The sequence below is a fragment of the Neomonachus schauinslandi genome, chromosome 5, assembly GCF_002201575.2.
Source record: "Neomonachus schauinslandi chromosome 5, ASM220157v2, whole genome shotgun sequence".
Lineage (NCBI taxonomy): Eukaryota > Metazoa > Chordata > Mammalia > Carnivora > Phocidae > Neomonachus > Neomonachus schauinslandi.
This window is the reverse complement of record NC_058407.1, coordinates 30,153,122-30,175,154: the sequence shown is the minus strand read 5'-3', so window position 1 is coordinate 30,175,154 and position 22,033 is coordinate 30,153,122. Positions and strand designations below refer to the sequence as shown.

The following is a 22,033-nucleotide window of genomic DNA, read 5'->3' as shown; positions in this document are numbered from 1 at the left end:
CCTCCCTCTGCCCCCCCCCCCCCCCCCTGGATCATGCCTCCCTCCCAAAAAAAAAAAAAAAAAAAAAAAAAAAAAAAAAAAAAGACACATAGGCTCTGAGAAAGGTAGGTACTCCTAGCAAAAGGAGTGAGACAGCAAGAGGTCCAGAGGCAAAAGTGGATCAGGTAGGTTCCAGCATTCAATTACATACAAAAATATAGTAGCGTTTAAGCCCAAAGGCAGGTGAATTGAAACTCTATCCTAAATCCACTCTGCACGCAGGGAAGGGTTGCCTAACTGATGTTTGTTTCTCGGATACCAGACACTCAGAGTTTGATGCTGGGGATCTCCTTTTCCTAGACTTTGCAATCATCTCTTTCCCATGTCACTGATCGATTTTGTATTCAGTCCTTTACTTGCATTGTTGCCCTTTAACTCTACAGTTCTCCACCATGGTATCAGTTGTCAGGACTGTCTAAAGACCGTGGTGATTCATTTTGTAAACAAAGAGTACTTCAAGCACCACTCACTTAATTTTAGGCGTAAGCAAGGAAGAATGACAGCAAAGAAACTGAAAATCTCGCATAAGTCTAGATATTAGCAGGGCAGTATGGAATATGTGCCAATGTCATCTACATGTGTCCCAGTAGGAAAAGATAATGCCCTAACCCATTTCAACTTTTACTGGTTTCATTGATTTCTGCCTTCACAGATTTCTTTTTATTTATTTTTTCACTGTCAAAACCATTCTATGCTCCTCTTTTGATCAGAAATTTAAGTACGTACTATTGCCATGTTAAAGCAGGAGCAAGTCTTAGAATTCCTTCTACAATAATCCCTTACCAACAATTAAGCCTATACAGTTTAAAAGGGTTGGAAGAACAATCACTGGAAAATGAGCGAGCTTTGGAGAGCAACTTTTCTCAAGTGTTTTTTAATATAACAGCTTACATACTAAATCTATATAAATCATTAACTGTTTGAATGTTTGAAATTACGACTCATGTATTACATGAGCATTTAACATAAATGATTAAAGTCAAGTACAGGCTTTCCTTTCTTGACCTAAGAAAGGCAGTTAGAAGAATAACCATACATCAAAAAAAAAAAAAAAAAGAATAACCATACATCTACACTTCTTCCTGATGCCTACAATGATCCCACACCAGGTCATGAGCAAACAGTTCATTCTCAGTTCATGGAAAAGATCTCTCTTGGAAAAATTAGAACCTTCAGCAAACATACATTTAAGAACTTAGCTCCAACAGTATTTCTATCAATAAAGAGCAACAACATGAATTCATAGTTTAAATTTTAAACCATAATATATGCTTCAAACTATGGCGTTTTACATCATGCAATATGCTAATGGACTACAACATATCTTAAGAACCTCCATCCTGATGAAAGAAAAGCTGTCACAGAACTAACAGAAAAATGAAATTGGTCATTTTAAGATATAAATTTTAGCTAGTATGACTCATTACAATCAGAATAAAACCTAAGAGACAAATTAATTCCTAAACTGAAATTAAGAAATGGAACACTTCCTATATAGAAGCTAAATTCTACTGTCTTAGCAACATTCTATGGAATACAGCCGTCTTCCAAAAGTAAAACAGATTGTCCTATGAGTCCATCTACGTTAAAACTGCAAAGGTAAAAAGGCTTCAGAAATTCACCAAAAAAATTCCTCAACCTTATCTGCTTTACCTTAACAACACAAGCCACACAATATCTAAGTCCTAAATGAATATGCCAAAAAACACTGATTGGACATTTGCTAGATTATACCCTCAAGAACCCACGTTCTTATCTCAACTCCTCTATATTATTTCCAAATGAAATTAATGAGTAAAACAAAAACGATTTATACTAAATGGAAGTGTATGACCCATACTACAAGTACAGAGAAATTCAGACAAAGGAAGTTAAGGAGTGATGACTGAGAAAAGTAGACTAATGCTGAGTTTTTTTTTTTTTTTTTTTAAAGATTTTATTTATTTATTTGAGAGAGAGAATGAGATAGAGAGAGCATGAGAGGGGGGAGGGTCAGAGAGAGAAGCAGACTCCCCGCCGAGCAGGGAGCCCGACATGGGACTCGATCCCGGGACTCCAGGATCATGACCTGAGCCGAAGGCAGTCGCTTAACCAACTGAGCCACCCAGGTGCCCTAATGCTGAGTTTTGAAGGATGGGAACACTTAGACAAGATCAAGGGTCCTCTCAGGTGAGAAGAAAAACATAATGAAGTCACAGCAAAGGGAATGAGAAGTGTATACAGAAGACTGTCAGACTACATGTTTGTCACGTATCACCAGCACTAAGGTACTGCAGCGCTGCTCTCAATGCCAGGAAACGTGATTCATAGTGTGACCTAGGTGAACAGCACCCCCTGGAGGTGTGCAAAGTGGTGATCCCATTAAGTAACATAGAAAAGTGGTGATCCTGTTAGGTAATGTAAAAAAGTTAACAGGTGGGATGATCCACGAAAAGGGATTCTGTGAAATAAGGGGGCAAAGCATTAAACACATTTACATAGATTCCATCCATATTAGCCTATCAAAGGATGTGAGAAGAACCAAATGGGAAAACTGCATAAACCAGCGATCCTGGATTTTGGTTTTGCCCCTCTTCCCCTAAGGAACCCCCTATTAATATTTCTTAGAGTCAGTGTTCTAAAACACACTTTGGAAAATACTGAACTACTTTATAAAAGGCCTTCAGAGTCAAGTTGCATGTTGATAAAGAGAAAAATGAGGAACCGCTAAAAGTTTTAGTGAAGAAATGACAGCAGGAAAGCTATTTAAAAACAAACAAAAAAAGGTCTGGTACAAATAGGAAAGATAGATTAAAGCAGCAGATCGAGCATTTTGAGAGTAAGAGATTGTTCAGTATCCTCTGAGAGCAAATTCACTAAGTTAGTACAGTGAACAATAAATCCACACTGTTAATAATCAAGTTATTTAAAAAGCATCTTTTAAACAATCAAATCCTTTTTCAGATCTATTTTTCAGAAAGTACAACTTTTCCTTCTGAAGTTACCAGGTCTTTACAGTAGTCCTACCAGCTTACACTTAGGCAGTATAATCTCAGATTTCACAATGTAAGCAAGCGCTGGTCCATTCAAAACTCATCTTTATTCTTTCCCCCAGAGGCCCAGGCGACAATAATATTAATACAAAGCAGCTATCCTGGAGGTTGAGATACCATATTGTTGGAAGTTACTGCACTTAGAAATACCAAATAATATTTTTACCAAAGAGTTAACTAAAAACATGGCAAACTGTTTAAAACAGTTAACACTATTCTAGGAAAAATTTAATAATAGTGTATCTGGATCTCTCTGCCATAAATCTTTATTAGTTTCGATTTCCATAGTCATTTGTAAATTATAACCCATCATTCCTAAATATATCCTAAAGCACAGCCAACAAGCGAAAACTTTTGGAACAACAAAAAAATGTTCAACAGAGTCTTGAAATGGATTTACTTTGAAATTAATTTCATCATAAAATGTATTTTAAATACAATACAAGCTATTTACTATCCTGTTATAATGAAGCAAAATCAACTATTTTAAGATTGGTCTTAAATAATCCATATGTGGCATATAGTATTAGATAAAATAGTTTAAAAAGTCAAACCAGTTTACATCAACTGGACTTTATGGTAGATTGCTATACAAATTGTTAATTAGCGTTTTAAGTAAAAGAGCAGTAATATGTTTTATGTTTTATTTATTTTTAAAGATTTTATTTATTTATTTGAGAGAGAGAGACACAGCGAGAGAGGGAACACAAGCAGGGGGAGTGGGAGAGGGAGAAGCAGGCTTCTCGCAGAGCAGGGAGCCCTATGTGGGGCTCGATCCCAGGACCCTGGGATCACGACCTGAGCCAAAGGCAGACGCTTAACGACTGAGCCACCCAGGCACCCCGTAACTTCTGTTTTAATGCACAGAGTAGTAAACTGTCAGTCTTATATCATTAATATTATTGAAAAATCATTAGGCACTAACTTGCTGCTTTTGAAGGAACAGCTAGCTGCCTATTAACTGAAATTGATAAGGACCACCACTTATCCACCAATTTATGTCCTTTTAGTCTGAAGGAATATCCAAAGTTTTTCCTTCTAACAAAAAATAAGAGCTAGACTAAAGCTAAATATTCAGTGCCTTACTGACATAGGATTCATTATTTTTACCAAAATAAGTCCCCATGTTCAAGTCACTTGGAAATGGCAGACATGGGGACATGAAAACAAAAAGAGAACATTATTTGTCTAGGAGTTCACAACGCTTAATAAGTAACTTAAATAACCACAGATGGATCTTCTAAAAGAAGACAGTGAACACAGATAACAAAAGTATTTTCAATTTACCAGGTTTACAATGGTCATAAAAGCCACCAATCCACAAGTCAAGCCTGGCTACAAGAGTCAAAACTATTTGAAAGCGCTAACTCTATGTTCAAAGTCAAATAAATCAACGATGTTATAAAGGCATCTCTATTACATAATTTTAACCTAGTTATAAATTTGACATGTTTCTCAAAATGCAGACTACTGGGCCCCATCCCCAATCTGCTGAATCAGAATTGCAGGGGCAATGCCAGGGAGTCTGCACTTTCAGTGACTCCCCCAGGTGACCCTCAGGGCACACAAATGCTGAAGAACCAATACCTTCCTTGTGAGATTTATAAAAAGCTTTTGAATTTCAGGAACTAAAATCTCCTCCTTTGAGACCTTTGTAAACCAAATGTCATTACAAATTAACATTTCAAAAAGATTTATGGAATACATATGTTTGGCAGAAAAACAAGTGCATTAAAAAAATTATAGCCGAAATTAAAAGAAGAAACTTTTAGTATAGGCCATTTTATTTTTGACACAAGATTTAAGACACCCCTCATCATTTCAAAGACCAAGAGATCTTTGCAAAGAAAATTCCTTTACTTAAAGATAATCCAATAAACAATATTAAAAATATAGTACTTCAACTATGTTCAAATACATTTTCCTCAGATGTTAATAAGTAAATCAGGGTATGAACTGTTTACATTATGCCAAATATAAGCAACAGATTATACTTACACAGTTAAACCCAAACAAATCTGTTTATATTCCAGTATTAAATTTACTCTGGTCAGAAACTGATTTTTCATAAACTTACGTAACTTTCACAAATGCATATAAAAACATGTATAATGGAAAGAGCAATGGAGTAAAAACAAGAAGCTATCTAGAGTCCAGTTCTGGCTAATCTAGCTGCTAGCTATGTGACCTTAGGACCTAGACAAATCATTTTACCTGTCTGGGGTGGATGGGGGTTAAGTACAACTATCTATTTTACTCATCTCACAGGTCTATTTATTGTGAGACTCAAAAGAGGTAGTATGTGATATATTCTGAAATATTGTAGAGCACTTTATAAATCAAAAGCATTATTACTAAGACAGCAAAATTCAAGAGACACTATCTTTAGGATATATTCTGAAATATTGTAGAGCACTTCATAAATCAAAAGCATTATTACTAAGAGAGCAAAATTTGAGAAACACTATCTTTAGGAGCCTGCTATAAAAAAGACTATTACAGAAACAATGAAGAACATAAAAATTGCCTTTCAGATTCAATTACCTATTAGACATTATTGTGTATTCTATAAATTACAAATAAAATACACATGAATTCACTTCAGTTACCTGACCAACGTCCCCACTTATAACAGACTGACTTCATGCGTAAAGACAGAAATGAAATTAGATGTGCCACCAACTGGTAACTGTCAAAACTAGTCACTAAGTATACTATTCTCTCAATTTCTATAATAAAATTTTGTAAAAGCTAAAAAACAAATCTTTTAAAAGTTTTTAAAAAAAATTTTTCCCATAACCACTGAATCATTTGCCTTCAATGTTACCACAGATTCTATCTATTCCAAGATAAGCTACTCACATTATCCTTTTATAGATCACGACACCTACTAGAAAATAATATTCCCCTCCCACTGGACAAGTAAGGTCTTAAGATGCCAAAATTTAATTCTTAAGTTTCTGCTTTCTGATATTTTTACTCTATTGTTTTGCTCATTCACTACAAAATTCAAGAATTAAAAAGTGAAAACAACCAATTTCAACTGCTTGTATATGTAACAAAGTAAGAAAAAAAAAGAGGGCAAATACTTCTGTTAGTACATAAAAGACTGATAGTTGTAATTTGCCATTCCTCTTAAAACCTGTTGACCTATACAACTCAGTTCACATGGTAAGAGACTGTTTCATTCAAAATGAAGTTAACATATCTGTCAGACAAAGGCATTTAGTAAAATTTAACCCCCAAATCAAATTCTATCAAATTACGCATAACAATGTATGCAGAGTAGTTACTCTGCATACATCAACCTAATTGCTCAAATAATGTCCTTAACATGGGGCCATATTCCACAGACTGAAAAAGCATAAGCCACTCTTCTCTCAAGCAAATTTTGAATTCAATTTTAACTTAACAAAACATCTATAACTTAAACAGCTTATGCTTTATAGTGCACTATGAAGAAATCCAAGTGTTCAATTAAAACTTAAATGCAGATAGAAGGGCAGTAGTATCTTGTAGTCGGTCATGAAAACTATATTTGGTAACTTGGACACATTCATTCATTCATTCCTTGAGAGCTAAACCTTTGTTTCTTCATGTTACATCCGTAGTCACAATTATCAAAAAGTATCCTATGCCTGAAGAGACAGTATACCTTAAATTTTTTATTTGAGAGAGAGGGGGACAGGAAGGAGCAAGTGGGCAGGAAAGGAAATCTCACCAATTCAGCTGTCACTACCGTATTTTCTAAGCATTAAAATTCCATTTATTTTTGTATGAGATGCATTTGAGGGGAGCCATATATAGAAACCACTTTTCCCAACATGGTCTTTAATAACTTTGAATGTACCTTCTCCTGCTAGAAGTCCTCGTTTGTATCATTTAAAAACAAATAATTATAAAACTCGCAGCAAAGCCATAAAAGGCAAGCTGTTAGAAGATGAAAAACAAAAAAAATTACTATAACCTTACTCAAGGTTAATAATTTTACAGATATTTTGCATGTTTCCTGTAGAATCTGTTAATAGCACAAAAGCTAAAAACAAACTGTAAAACCACTATCATGCTGGTAGGTACCTTGGTTTGGTGGCAATAGATAGTTTTACATTTCTATTTACAATGCAGCTATTTCCTTATTTCTTTTCCTAAGTAGGTCCAGACTATCATTACTCCTATTATCATAAGCACAATCAAAACTAGTTTCTCACCTCATCTCAGAATCCTACATTTAATCTCAAGCTTAAATTAAAAAACCAGTATTTCCCACGTAATTGCAGGAATACCCCATTAATACAGAAAAATAGACAATCTCACCTTATATGTCTAAATGGGGATGTCATAATGATAGCCGCTGCCATAAAAATCAAGAAGGCATACTCTGAATTTTTACCATTTTAATAAAAAAAAAAAATCACGAAATTTTAAATTAAAGGTGGCGCTCTGTCCTCAACTCACCCGATTGTGACTCACTTTTGCAGACTATATGGTAGGAAATAACAGTTACTTTCAAAGATCTCTGCAATTACACCCAAACCAAAATCAGGACAGAGATCCATCCTTAATTACAGCAATTTAACTGTCTCCTCCAAAGCAAGGTAGAAACTAAAACGTCCCCCTGAAATCATGGCTAAATAAGCCCATTTCACACACTAGTTTTTAAAGATTCCTTGTATACGTTTCTATCTACTTCAAATTTGAATGCACCAGGATGAAAAGAAAAAAAAAGGGGGGGTACCCAAATGAAACGCACAAGTACAAAAAGCAGATTCTCCTCCAATCCCTCTAATTCCCCCAATCCGCCTCTGCCACACACAAGGACAAGGAGTCTGGGGAAGGCTAGCAGCAGGGCAAGCGGTGAAGGCCCTTTATTGACTCACGTGGGCCACCATCCAAAGGGTTACACACCCTCCGCTCGAGGACAGCCTCGTCAAAGCAGATCCTTAAAAGTACTTCTTATTATAAAATACACCCACGCTGAGCAAGAGATTTTAAAATATGACTGTCCTCAGGTGGGGGAGGTTAAACACAACAAAGGCTTCCATGTTGAAAGACAGTCCAGATATATGCATATACCTATACACATTTGAAAAAAACATCCATGTAACTAATTTATCATGAACAGCAATCGATACCAACAGGAGCCATTAGATTATTAATAAACCCAGAAAAGTAGCCTGCATAACAGCCAAAGGTGGTTGTGTGCTGCGCTCTAACCCCAGGGAAAGGTAAAAATACGCGTGTGGAGCAGGGTCCAGCTCACCCCAGATTTAGAGACCCGCTTAACCCTCCCTTAGTACCCCCTGACCCCCACCCCGCTCGGCGCCAAGCACCGCTACACCACACAGGATGCGAGCACTCCCGGCGCTGAGTCCCGCAGAAAACTGGTGAATGAAATGCGCACGGAGACCAACCTAGCTAATAGACCGCGGCGCAGAACCAGGGGTCGCTAACTAGCTTAGCCACAAGATTCTCCAGCAGGATGGGATAAAGGGAGCACACCCCCCGCCCCCGCAACTAGAATGCGGTTCTTTCCTATTGACCCTTTCCAAAGAGGGAGTGGAGGACGCACGATTTTTTGTTTTTGTTTTTTTCCTTTTAAACTAAGTCCAAAAAATCGGAATCGGAAGCAACCGTGAACATCCTGGGGGGCCAGGCAGGAGACACCGGGAGAAAAGCGAGGCGGCTCTCTCAACTCCCGCGGAATCACCGTCCGGTGTGACAACGCATCAATCAACCAGCCCCAGCCAGGGGCCGACGAGGGGCCCCCGCCCTCAGCCCGCGAAGCGCCAGTGGGGCAGAAGCCGGGGATTAGAGGGTGACCCTCCCGGGGCGCGGGGAAAGAGTGCCGGGCACCGCTGCCCTCAAGGTCACCACACGCCGGGGCGGGGGCGGCCAGCGGCAGGATGGGCTATGGCGCGGCCGAGGCGGCTGGAAGAAACCGAAGAGCTGCGGGTGTAGACACGAAGCCCCACGGAGCCCCGTCCCTCGGGCTCTAGGCGGGGACTCCCGGCCGGACCCGGCGCTGAGGCGCACGCTGAGGAACCCGCTCACCTTTATGATCTCCCAGAGCGGGCACGGCAGGAGACAACCTGCGAGGGGCGCCCGGAACGCCCCCGCCAACTTCTCCGGACCGCGCCGCAGTCCGCTGGGCAGCCAGCGGTCAGGACCCCCGCCGCGACGCCCCGACCTCGGCGTTCCGCCCGGCCTCCCCCGCAGGTGACCTGACCCGCCGCCACCGCCGCGGGCGGGCGGCAGCCGCCACTCACCTCGCCCGGCAGCAGGAACCATTTTCCGAGGGGGGGAAGGTAGGGGAGGCTGCAGGAGGGTCGGGGGGTGGGAGGGAGCGGTGAGGGGCAGCGGGAAGCACGGAGAATAGGGGCTCGGTCCTCCGCTCGTCCGCAGCCGACTCGCAGGGCTCGGGGCGCCACGCGGAGGTGCAGCTACACCTCGAGGATGAGGCGGTCGCGGAGCCCAGAGGCTCGGCGTCCACCAGCCGGGGCTCCCTACTCACGCTGCACTGCGAGGAGGCGGCGGCGGAGGAGGAGGCGGCGCCCAGCCCGGCCCCCGCCCAGAGCCCGGCAGCCGCCGAGTGGCCGCCCGCGTCCCCGCAGGACCCGCCTCCTCGGCTCCGCAGAGCCGCACACAGGGCGCGCCGCGCTCAGCACGGGCAGCTCCGCCAGCCTCACGCCGCCGTCCGCAACAGCAGCGGCGGGCGGGGTGCAGCCCCCTTCGTGAGCACCGCAGCCCGGTCCGCTCCGGGCGGGGCCGCGGCCACCCGAGAGCGGACGGCCGAACACGAGGGGGATGCGCAAAGCTTCGGGGCAGGGGCCCCGTTTGCACGGGGTGTCCCGCAAGATTGCCGGGATAGGCAGGGGGAGGTGAACTCTCACCCGTTCCGGTCTGGCGCTCCCTTCTTTCCACACCCACACGCCTCCCGCTCCACGCTGGCGGCGCAGCTGCTCCCGCTGCCACTGCCGCCGCCGCCGCCGCCGAAGCTCGCGCCGCCGCTGCTGCCGCCTTGGCTGGGCGCGGTCACGTGACGCAGCCCGCGGGGAGCCTGGGGGCGGGCAAGCGCGCGCGCGCGCGGAGGAAGCGCGGCTCGGACGGGGATTAGGAGCGGAGCGCCGTGGAGAGGGCGTTTAAGGGGAGGACCCGGCGAGCGCGTCCCCGGCTGGCGAGCGCGCGCCCGGCGATTAGAACTTGCCGCACGGCCGGGAAAGGGTGTCCGGAGTGAGGGGCGGGGGACTCGCGCCTCCACGCGCCCCTCCCTCTCTTCCCTGCCCGAGAGCCTCGGTTCGCCGCTGCCCCCGCCCCCTCCCGCTCGCTCCTTTTCTCCTGCTGCTGCCTGCGATTGGCTGAGAAGCTCTGACGTCCGTGTTTCCATGACGTATCGGGGCGGGGGAGGGGCGGCGGGGGAGGAGGGGGTGGCTCGGGCGCGCGGGGCGGTGACTCCGTCAGTCGCAGCTGCCGTTTGGGCGCGGGGCCGTGAGGCTGCCGCGAGTGTGGAGGCAGGACGGCGATGACTGCTGCAGGCGGACGCGGGCACTCTTCACCTGGGGGCCCCGCCCGAACCATCCTCAGGCCTGCGTCCTTCCAGAGCCTGGGAGCTAGGCCGGCGGGCGGGCGAGGGCGAGCGCTCTTGGCGAGGACAGGTTCAGGCTGACCCCGCGCCCGCGGACATTTGAGCGGCTCCTCGCGGCGTCTCTGCTCCGCTCAGTCCTGGACTCGCTGCCTGTCCCGGGTCGTGACGCACGCGCCGGACGACGAAAGTGCCTCAGCTTGCTCCCTCCTTGAGGAGGAGAGCCCATTCCCCCGACGGGGGCGGGGCGCCTGTGTTCCTGTTTGTTGGGCCCGAGACACCGGGGATCTCCGCTGCAGCGCCCAAAGGGTTAACTAGCCGGCGTGCCTTAGTATCCGCGCTTAAAATCCCCATGTTTTCGTTTTTAGGTTTGCTTTTTCTCCCTATACCCGGCCGTTGGCTCTTTTAGTTCACTTTGTAGCATCTCAGCCCTGCACCCTTCTTTCGTGTGGGTGAAAAAACACGGAGTAACGTGCGGGATTTAGATGCTAAAAGATAACCTGCTTTGCTCCAAACTTCGAGAGATTTTGCAAGTTAATAAAAAAGAAACTACCCGTAGAGACGTCTACTTAAAAAATAAAATGGTTTTTCCTTCCTTCACAAACATGCACACATGGATGTAAAGATTGTATCTTGCCTAAGACACCGTGTTCCATCTTCCTCCAATCGCCTCTATTTGAACTAACCATCGACGCTCGTTCAGAGACCTTATTAATTTTATTTTCAGTATCACTTAATCAGAACAAAAAAAAAGGTTCTGAAGAGTCTCCTCCCTTCTCTTAACTCCAGGACTGGAAAAATTAATATTTGTAACGTCGTCTTAAAAGCAGACAGGCGATGCAAAAGACTTTATTACGTATGTTCACTCTCTGGTAGCATTTATTTTGAAATATTTTAAAGGCTTAGAAACAAAATACGTAAAAAGTTTCAAAAGCAAAAAACTCCAAGTTAACCCTGTTAAAAATAGTTTTTTCCATCAATTTATGTATCTTACCAGGTAAGACATTACCTTTTGAGCTATGCCCTTGACATGCAAAATGAGCACTTGGGCAAAATGACAGTTTTTCCTCTCTTTAATCACTGTTAAGGAATTGGTTGGTGACACTATTCCTGACACTATTTCAAGACTTCTTAACAAAAGAACAGATTAACTTTTCAAAATGGCTTAGAGAAATTTAAGAATCATTGGCTTTTGTCCAACTTTTCCTCCAAGGAAGTAGCAATAGAATATCGAATTATGTATCCTACTTTAATCAAGAATTTGACATTAAAGCAATATATGAATCATTGGTACAGTACACTAGCAAAATGGATAATAGATTAAACTAGAATCTGTTCACTTTGTTGGTTTGTTGCAATTCCAGATAATAAAATATGTTTTAAAGTATTGTGGCCATGAAAAATTACTCAGCATCTTCATTTTAAGACATGATTTCAGTAGAGTTTTCATTTATGGAGATTATATACATATATATCCTAGAACATATTTATATGCATTTTAATGAAATGTGAGTCACACACACTGATATACTTTCACTGTCATAGTCAAGACGATTGTACTGTGTAGTTTGGTTTTTATATTTTTATTCTTCAAATAGCAAGTGAAGCCTGAAAACAATATAGAAATAACTGCACACATTACATAAGGAAATTCATTTTTTCTCCAAAAGGTTTATTACTGAAACCCCTTATTGACATAATTCTCAACGTAAAAATCAAGAAAATATTGCTTAATTAGCACTTCCTAAAAATGGAACTACTTGAATTCAAAGATGCTACTCTATAAGATATAGCCATATTCTCTAATCTTGGACCTCACTTGTCCCATGGATTTAATTGAACTAGAGATATATGAGTGCATAATAATAAAATAATGCAATATTTGTTGAAATACTTTTACAAAGTTCTTTTAATACACTTTGAATATCTGAGTGTCTTTTTTTTTTTAGTTACAATGCAAAATTTATAAAGGTATTTAAATCCTATGGCAAGTTACTATTTTGGATATTAACATTATTTGAAGATAGGCCATGTATTCAAAATGGTATATTTGCAAACTAGTAAAGTATATTCCAATTAGTGGAGCAAATCTAAACTATTGATTATTTTCTGGTAAGTCGATCGATTCAACATGAACTAATCATGTATAATCCATAGAGACAGTTTTCTAAAATATTCAATGTAATTACATGTAAAAGGAAACATTAAGATCTTTACCCCCAAGAATTCTGTCACATGGCGCCTGGGTTGCTCAGTCGTTAAGCATCTGCCTTCCACTCCCCCTGCTTGTGTTCCCCTTTCTCACTGTGTCTCTCTCTGTCAAATAAATAAATAAAATCTTTAAAAAAATAAATTCTGTCACATGCATCTAGCAGTAGGACGGAATAAAGACATGCCAACAGCAGCAAATACTTAAAACCATACAATTTCCCCAATTTATACATATGTGAATATATCAGTTCCAATCACTGCAAAATGCTAAAGAGATTTGACACATGGAAAGAGGCAGGAGAGAAGAAATATTCAATGCTTCATAAAAAGTAGTTGTATATATTCTCCAATTTCCATTAACTGGATCACCAGAAAGAGATGTCGAGAGAAACATTATTTAGCTGAAAACCACAGAAAACTGTTATCTATTAGTAACAAATTAATTACATTTGCTGAATTAAATGAAGTATGATTTTCCGGTGAGCCTAAAACAAGCATTTTCAAGTCACATAATGGAAAATTTTTATAGGTGAAAAATGCAAAATGGTTAGTTGTCACTATTTGACAGGAATTATTTAACACCCTGTACTCTTCTAGGTATAAGGAATTTTTTTCTACCCCAAATATTATATAATCTAGGTCATAGAGTATGGTCCTAAATTTAAATTCCCGAGAATCAAAAGAGAGAAAGCTCATACTTAAATGTTGAGGAAGTTTTCCTAAAAGAGGATTTAGACTTGACTTGTGCCACAAAAGACATATAGGATTTAAAATAATGCAAAAGAAGATGGGCAGGAGAATTGTCCAGAAAAGTACTTGGCAATGAACATCCATTTTCCTATCCTTTCATTAGACATGAAACATATATTTACTACCTTTGATATTCTTTACCTCCATATGAGGAACTCATTTATTTTTTTTATTAATAGTGGTGAGTTATGGTGTATCATAGTGCTGTTGTGAGGTTTTGGTGAGATATTTATACAAAGCTCTTAACAGAACACTTATGTATAGTCAATGCCAATAAATGTTGGCATTGTTACTCATAGGCATTCATTCTTTATCCCTTACTACTAAATAAATGTACAGCAAATTAAAATGTACATTTTCACTTTATTTACTTTACTTTGATGAATATGGGTTTATTATTCTCACATTAGAAGTCCAGTGATAGGTGACGGTATGACTGATTCAGCTGCTGAACACAGCCATCAAGGATCCAGGCTCACAAGCTTTCTGCTCCACCATCCCTGGTGTAGGCTAACTTCACCATCTTTTTATGCTAACAATAGGAAGATCAGCTGGATTGTTTCACATTCAGGGGGAATCTTACATTTTCCAGTTTTTTAGTGCTTATATTTCTACAGTTTTTCATTTTTGTCCACCTTTTCTTGGACACTCTTGTTTTTCATGACATGACCCGTATGAGCTTAATGCAGATTCCCGGGGCCATACAGAGCTTCTGACTAAATCGGTTCAGAGTGGATCCAGTGAAAACACAATTTGGACAGTTACTTTAGGTGGTTTTGAAGAACCTTATCATCTCTATTGTTACAATGTTCTTTTGTTGTGTCCTTCATTAGTTCTTCCTTCTCTTTCCCTGGCTAGTTCCAATACTAAATTCCTATACTTGAACATTTTTCCGTATCCTAACTTCTATAAAGCTCACCTATTTTCATGACTTCAGCCCCTTGAAGACAAGACTAATGTCACTCTTTCATTTATTCATTAATCAGTCGTTACAAATGCCCTCTCAGCTTACTAAGGTAGGAAAACAAAGACGTCTATTTAGGAGGCATTGGCATCAAGGTGATAGTTCATCTATCCATTATACAAACAAACAGAAACTGGCACATGATAGGTGCTTAAAATAAAAATAGATTGACATGAATGAATGAACAAGTGAACTATCAGCTCTTCAACAATGAATTCTAAATTTATATCAACTGCCTTGCTCTTTTATTCCAGTGACCCCAGGGAACTTTTTTCAGTGTCAATTTGTTTTTTCTTACTGATAGAAATGTTGGACGGAAGCCAATTTATCAGTCATCAAAAACCAAGTTACTGAAAGTCAGTTTTGTTTTGTTTTTTTTACTTACATATTTTTGATGGCAGAGAAAAGGAGGGCTTGGGAGATAAGATGAAAATGCTGGGGAGTGGGTGCAGAGGTCAGATTAAGGTAGGATCTAAAGCAGATAGAGGGTGTTTGCCTTGAAAATAAAAAGGACTCTTTCTCTGATGTAGAAGAAGGCATTAAAAAAAGTGTGAAGGAAAGGTAAAAATTGAAGTTTAGAGGAAGGATGACATAGGCATATAAATGGCATCTTAATATTCCTTATATAATAGCTGTTTATGGTCATCACCCAGAATTGAGTAAGGCTAAGGACTGGATTGGGAAGATTAAAGAAACTAAAGGATGAGCAAAGGATGGAGAAAATGTTATCCAAGGCCCAAATAAATGTAGAGTATGATTTTACAGCAGTTGAGGTTTGCATGATGTTCTCTGGTGACTCAGAGTTGGGGTTTCCCATTGCAGTTATAGTTGTTAAGAATTCAAGAGAATCTGGCACAGAGCTTCTCAGTAGGGATGGACATGGCACTGATGCCCATGCTGTATTAGTCCTCTGGGGCTGCCATACCAAATACCACAGCCTGGGTGGCTTAAACAACAAAAATTTATCTTCTCACAGTGCTGAAGGCCAGAAGTCCAAGATCAAGGTGCTTTAGGGCTTGGTTTCTGGTGAGGCCTCCCTTCCGGACTTGTAGACAGCCACCTTTTTGCTATGTTTTTACATAGCCTTTCTTCTGTGTGTATACATGGAGAAAAAGATCTTTGGTGTTTTCATCCTTTTCTAACAGTGACTCTAGTCCCATGGGATTAGGGCCCTACCCTTAATATCTCATTTAACCTTAATTACCTCCCTAAATGCCCTCTCCAAATCCAATCATGGTAGGGGCTAGGGCTTCAACAGAGGAATTAGGAGGGGACACAAGTCAGTTCATAACACAGACTCATCTGGTGAGCATTTTTCAGAATTCACATCTCAGGGTCCTTCCTCAGATCTACTGGATCAGATTTCCTGTGTTACACAACCCCACTGCTCAAATGTGTGTGTATGTGTATGCATGGCAGGGGGTGGATATAGCCAACCAATGCTGGGGGAAATACAGCCAACAATGTTAATATACAGTACGAAACAAGTACAAAAAATAAAAGATACCAAAAAGCACCCCCCCCCCCAAAAAAAAAGAAGAAGAAGAAAAGAAATCTACAGAGCTGGAAATAAAGAACTCAAAGGTAGAACAGCCAGTATGCCATAAGCAGATGTCAGCCCATGGGGACTACTCAACCTGGAAATAAGTCATCAATGTTAGTGTGAAGTTTTAATGATAGGAGATGTGGCTAGAGATGTGAGTGAGGCAGGGAACTGGAATTGAACCCTGTGTAAAGCCAAAAATCCTGCCTTCTAGACAGTGATGTGCTAGTACCAGTTTCTACCATTGGCCTTGCTGGGCTTTTCCAAAAACTCCCACACGTACCTGTAAGAGAATCAGTGTTTGGATACCTGCCATGCTGAAGGCATCAGCTGCCAAAGAGGCTTGCAGTGGAGTCTAACCAAGAAAAAAGATTTTGTCCTTTCCTTCTCCTCCTTCCTCCCTGGCCTCAATGCTGAAAGAGCCATAGCTTGGAGAAGGGAGGGAAGAGGGGAGTAAAAGTGCACAGAGTCGGGGGGGAGGGAAATTACCTTTGACTCAGATGGAGATTGAACTTTGTAATGGTAGTGGACTAAGTTTTTATAGTTGAAAGGTCCCCCAAAAGTTTTTAAAATCTGCTTCAGATATTATTAAGGAATAGGTATGGGAGATATATTAGATCACTGTTGAAATTAGTTCAAGAAAAATAACTCATTGAGTTGAGTTGAGGCCTTAACTGAGTAGGTGGGCAAATGTCATCAGAATAAGAATAATCAAGTGAGGGAGTTGAAAGAGAGAAAGCAATTTCAAATCATAGTTAAATGAAATGAAAAATAGCTTAGGTGGTTTTCGATATAGGCCTGAGGTGACAGGTAAGGCGTTCTTTCAGGGTAGAGACAGGGAGGGAGCACCAACTTTGAAATTTTGTAGATAAAACTGCTAAATTATTATCACCGTGAAAACTTGGCAATAAGCCACATCTGGTCAGATGCATCTTCCTATTTCTACTCTTGAGACCTAAAAATACTTAAGTCTTTATGAAATTTCTTTATGGTGATGATGGAGAAACTTCTGGGGAAAACTTGACACAGAATCAAATTGTTCTCTCTACTCTACTTTCCTGGTTATTGTGAGTTTTCTGGCTCCAGACTACCAACCACATGCAGACTATTTGCTTTGCCTTTCTCTTTTGGAACTTACGTCCTTCAGGTTCTCATTCTTTGCCCTGAACTCTAGTAACTGTGTCCTCTTAATCTGCTGCTTGCCTACCAATTTCTGACCCAATGATAGACTGACTTCTCAGATCTATTTATACTCACTTCTGCTTGCTTATTGCTTAGTTTCTGACCTCACCAGCTCATCTTGAACTTTAATTATGCCTGTTTCTGAAAAAAATGTCCTAATGTCTGATTCCCTTGTCAAGATTCTCAACTCCTCTGCAATTTTGGCTTTCCCAGTTCCAAATTCTAACCCCTTTATTGCTTTGCTTCTATCACACACAATCCCAGCATTTAGAGTTTGGTGTGTTTGTCCACTATCATTTTATTTCTTATTTTATTCACCTGTTTTGTTTTTTTTTTTTACATTTCTCAAATGCCTTGTTTCAATGTAAGCTATATGAGTTCACGCCACCACTGAACAAAGAGTTTATCAGAGCAAAATTGTTTTTCCCAAGTAATAGTACCTTGTTTATAGGACTACAAGAACATGTCTACACTAACTCTGCCAAAAAAGGATGAAGATTTAATCATTTTTATTTGGTCATGTTAAATTCTCTTTGAGCCACCATTATTCTACTAATAAAACAGCATTCATATATGACTTCCCTTTATGATAATATTTTGAGGGGTAGTCCTAGTCTAACTATAGATCGTAACATTTTTAGTTCTCCCATTTTCTTAACTATGGCGTATCTTTGTTTCCCATAATGTTAATGCTTGTTTTCCATACATCTTACAGTCCCTTTCAGTGATACATATTGTTACTGTCCTTTACAACTTCTCTTCATGTCGTTAAAAATAAAATGCTAGATATTTAATAGCTTCATATTCTTCCTGTTTCAAGCCTTAGTCACCTTTTCTCAGATATTTGGAAACTTATACATTACTATTATAAACAGAAAAATAATTAAGCTGCCTCTCCCATTTAATTCTTTCTAATTTGCAAGAATTCAAACAGAAAACCAGATGTAGTGTCATGTAAGTTATATTTTTTTGCTTAATATCTTCCATGTTGGACATTTACCATTAGATTTTTCTAATACTAGGTATAGATAATTATCTTCCTTTCTTCCTTCTTCCTTTCTTTCTCTCTTACTTTTAAAGTAGGCTCCACAGGGGCCCCAGGATGGCTCAGTAGCTTAAAATGAATCAAATAAATAAATAAAATCTTAAAAAAAATAATAAAGTAGGCTCCATACCCAGCATGGGGCTTGAACTCATGACCCTGAGATCAAGACCTGAGCTAAGATTGAGTTGGACACTTAACTGACTGAGTCACTCAGGTGCCCCTGTGTATTTCTTTCTAATTCAAACATTAAGGAAAAAAAAAAACATTAAGGATAAATATAGTATAAAAAGTGAAAGAGGGGCAGCTGGGTGGCTCAGTTGGTTAAGCATCTACCTTCAACTCAGGTCATGATCCCAGGGTCCTGGGATCGAGCCCTACATTGAGCTCCCTGCTCAGGAGGGAGCCTGCTTCTCCCTCTCCCTTTGCCCCCCCCCCCCCACTCTCTGTCTCAAATAAATTTTTTAAAAAATCTTAAAAAAAAAAAAAGTGAAAGATTGTGTAATCACACCCCGACATAACCAGTGTAAAAAGTTGTATAATTTGTCCAGAGTAGTTCTTGCTGTGAGGGCATAAAAGGAAGCAGAGGATATAGAGCTCGGACTTAGGGAATACAGACATCTAGTAGCCTTGACAAGTTATGAAATAGCAAGAAAAATAATTCCAAAGAAATATATAAACATGTGATGGTATAGTACACGTTGCATAAATTCATGTTGAGGGAATTAAAATTCGCTGGAAAGACTATTATAGGAAAGATTAGTCTTAAACTTGGCTTTGAGGAGGAGGTAATATAACATTTAGAAAAAGCCCAAGCTTTGATGTAAGGCAGGCCTGGATTCAAACCCCAGTTCTGAATTTTACCAGCTGTGTGATCTTGGGCAAGTTCCTTAACTGCTCTTATTCTTTAGTTTTCCCCCTATGTAAAATGGGGACAATCTTTTAGTGTTGCCATGAGGATGAAATTACATCATGTAGTTTTTCAGAGTATTCACTCAATAGGAAATCTGCAGTGAACTCAAAATTCACTGTTTAATATTCTTCATTGTCCCACATAATCTGCTACACTTTCTATTAAATCTTTATATTCTCTAGGGTATACAAAAATAATACAATTTACTAGAAAATGTAGAAAATATAGTTAAAATTTATACAGCTTCAAAAGAATTTTTAAATTTTATAACCCATATTCATCATTAAAAAGGAGATTTTAAAAAGTAAAGAATTTCAAAATGGTAAAGGAGTTGAGATTTAGGTTTTATTTGTGTGACTTATATACTAGTTAAACAAATAACTCAGATGATTTTTTGGATCATACAGAATCCCTCCCTGCCCAGAAGATTGCCACCATTTGTTACATAAAGGCCAAATCAATGGCTGTACAGTCATGGCAAGAACACTGGTAAGTGTTTCTGGGTAATGATTAAGCAAAGACATATGGTCTTTCCCTGAAAACAAAGACAAGCAATTCTTTAAGAAAACTTAAAATGACCACTGAACTCTGAACCAGAGCCCAAATAATGAATACCAAGCTACCTCCTCAACAAGAAATGTTATCCTGGCAGTGCAGCTGTGAGCTAATTAAAAAGCCCAGACCGCTGTGCTGAACTTTAGTACTGCATTTACAGAATTAATTCAGAGGACATGTTATTAAAGTCTGGGGTTTATCAGAAGAAGGCAGCCTCTTTTTTTGAGCAGCATTTAAAAAATTAACATACTGGATAAGCCGCTTATTATAGATGGAGCCTATGAGATCTTTCGTATAGATGCAAGAAACTAAGCCACAAATTTCTAAGCAAAATAATGAGACCATTGCATTCTGACATTAAATCCAAAAATAGCACTGTAGATATCCTGAGAGCACTTTCAAAAATAAATTTATATTCTATAAGATGATTTCTAAGATTCTAAAAGACAGATTGATGACTGCTAACACACCGAGAGCTAACAGCTAGATATATATCTAAAATATGTAGCAATTCTGTACTTCATTAACTCAGAAATAAATCAGTAATAATTGGAATTTGTAAGAAAAGAATAGTTTATTTAAATACTTTACTGTAAAGTAGAATACTTTCCTCCTAATTAATCTTCATAACTGGGCTTTAAAATTTATATCTAGAAACCTAAATAATAAACAGAAGTACTACTTTATCAGTAAATTCTGAAAGCTGTCATTATTTAAGTTATTACATGTGGGCAGTCACGGTAGAAGTAAGTTATGGAGACATTTAATGACCGGAAACTTTCTGGAGGCCATAAAATCCGTTACATCATTTCAGGCACCTTATTGTCATGATTTAAGAAGACATGGAGCAAGTCAGTGAATTCATTACAACCCCATCCACTCAGGTCTAAAACGGAGAAAATAGCACTTACTTTACATTCCTTTCAGTGCTGTAACAAAATAACAGCTTTTGAGTAGCTGAATAGTTTGTGTATCTATGATGTAACAGGTAAAACTCATTCTGAAAAAACCAACAGAAGCCCAGGTAGACACTTCATACTGACAAACAAATAAACCCCCTTATAATATATATTCCTATTTATAAATTCAATCGTTGCCTAACAAATTAAGGAAAGCAGGGGGGCAATGTAAGGGAAATTTTCTACATATCTTTTTAAAATTATTTTTAGTTTTCATTTTGGATTATGAAAATTTTAAACATACAGATAAACATAGAAAATAATATCACAGATACCTATGTACCATATCTACTTTTAAACTGGGGAGGCAAAGGAAATCTGATGGCAACCTTGTTAACAGGGTTGACTCATCGGACTTCTTTAAAAAGCAGGTATATGTGTCTGATCTTATTGTTCCATACAGGTTCTACCAGAACATTACTTTCGAGATGGAAGAACAAATCCGATTCTAATATAGGAGTGCCATACTTTGGTCAAATAGGTGATTTCTTCTCTAGATCCTCCAAATACCTTCCTAAATAATCCTAAGTAGGAATGAAAGACTTTTGTAAGAATTAGTAATTTGCAAGAAAAGCTAATTAAAGGAAAAGAAAAAGAAAGTTTATTAGCTTGGTAGATTTTCCAGCAATCTTCACTTTTTGAGCGAAGACACAGAATTTTACAAATATCCTCTTATGCCTCATCCAAGCCAGACACTCCCTTGATAAGACACAATGGTAAGCTCTTCCCCTCACCCCTCTACCATTGCTGGAGCCAGTTGAGCTAAATGTCTTGACACATTTAGGATGTAGTTTGGAAGAGGGTTCTGAGGCAAAGATATGATGACTTGATAAAATGCAACACGAGCCTTTTTTCTTGGAGGGAATAGCTTTAGGAGCTTTAGGAGCTTTAGGATTAAGAGGTGACTGAGGAAGTGAGTTGTTCAGAAGATGTCTAGTTTTACTCTTAGGAAATGAACTGGATAGATTTTAGATGGTATGCTAAGAATTTTTGCAAGTGGAAGGTCAGAAAGCAAGATGGGATTAAATAGGAAATCTGCTCAAAATGTTTCACCAAGGCAAAGATGATCAGGATGTGGATTACTGGAGAGGTTGAAAATAAGAACACACATTTAGACATAGCAACTATCTTCAAATATTAGGATTATTATCTGGAAAAGGTAGGAGACCCATGCACAGGTGTTTTTTTGTTTTTGTTTTTGTGTGAGTGTGTAATAGAAGCATCTCTCATGTACATTCAACATTGAGTACCCACTTATATTTCA

The 22,033-nt window shown here is 39.8% G+C and overlaps 1 protein-coding gene across 2 annotated transcripts in view; it reads right to left on the bottom strand.

Moving 5' to 3' along the window:
- ATP2B1 (ATPase plasma membrane Ca2+ transporting 1) overlaps window positions 1-10,052 on the bottom strand; it is a 125,897-nt gene extending 115,845 nt beyond the window's left edge. For both annotated transcript variants that reach the window (XM_044915360.1, XM_021687323.1), the window contains exon 1: window positions 9,962-10,052. The gene's annotated coding sequence lies outside the window, so the exon portion shown is untranslated. The remainder of the gene's footprint in view (window positions 1-9,961) is intronic.
- Window positions 10,053-22,033: the final 11,981 nt, after the last annotated feature.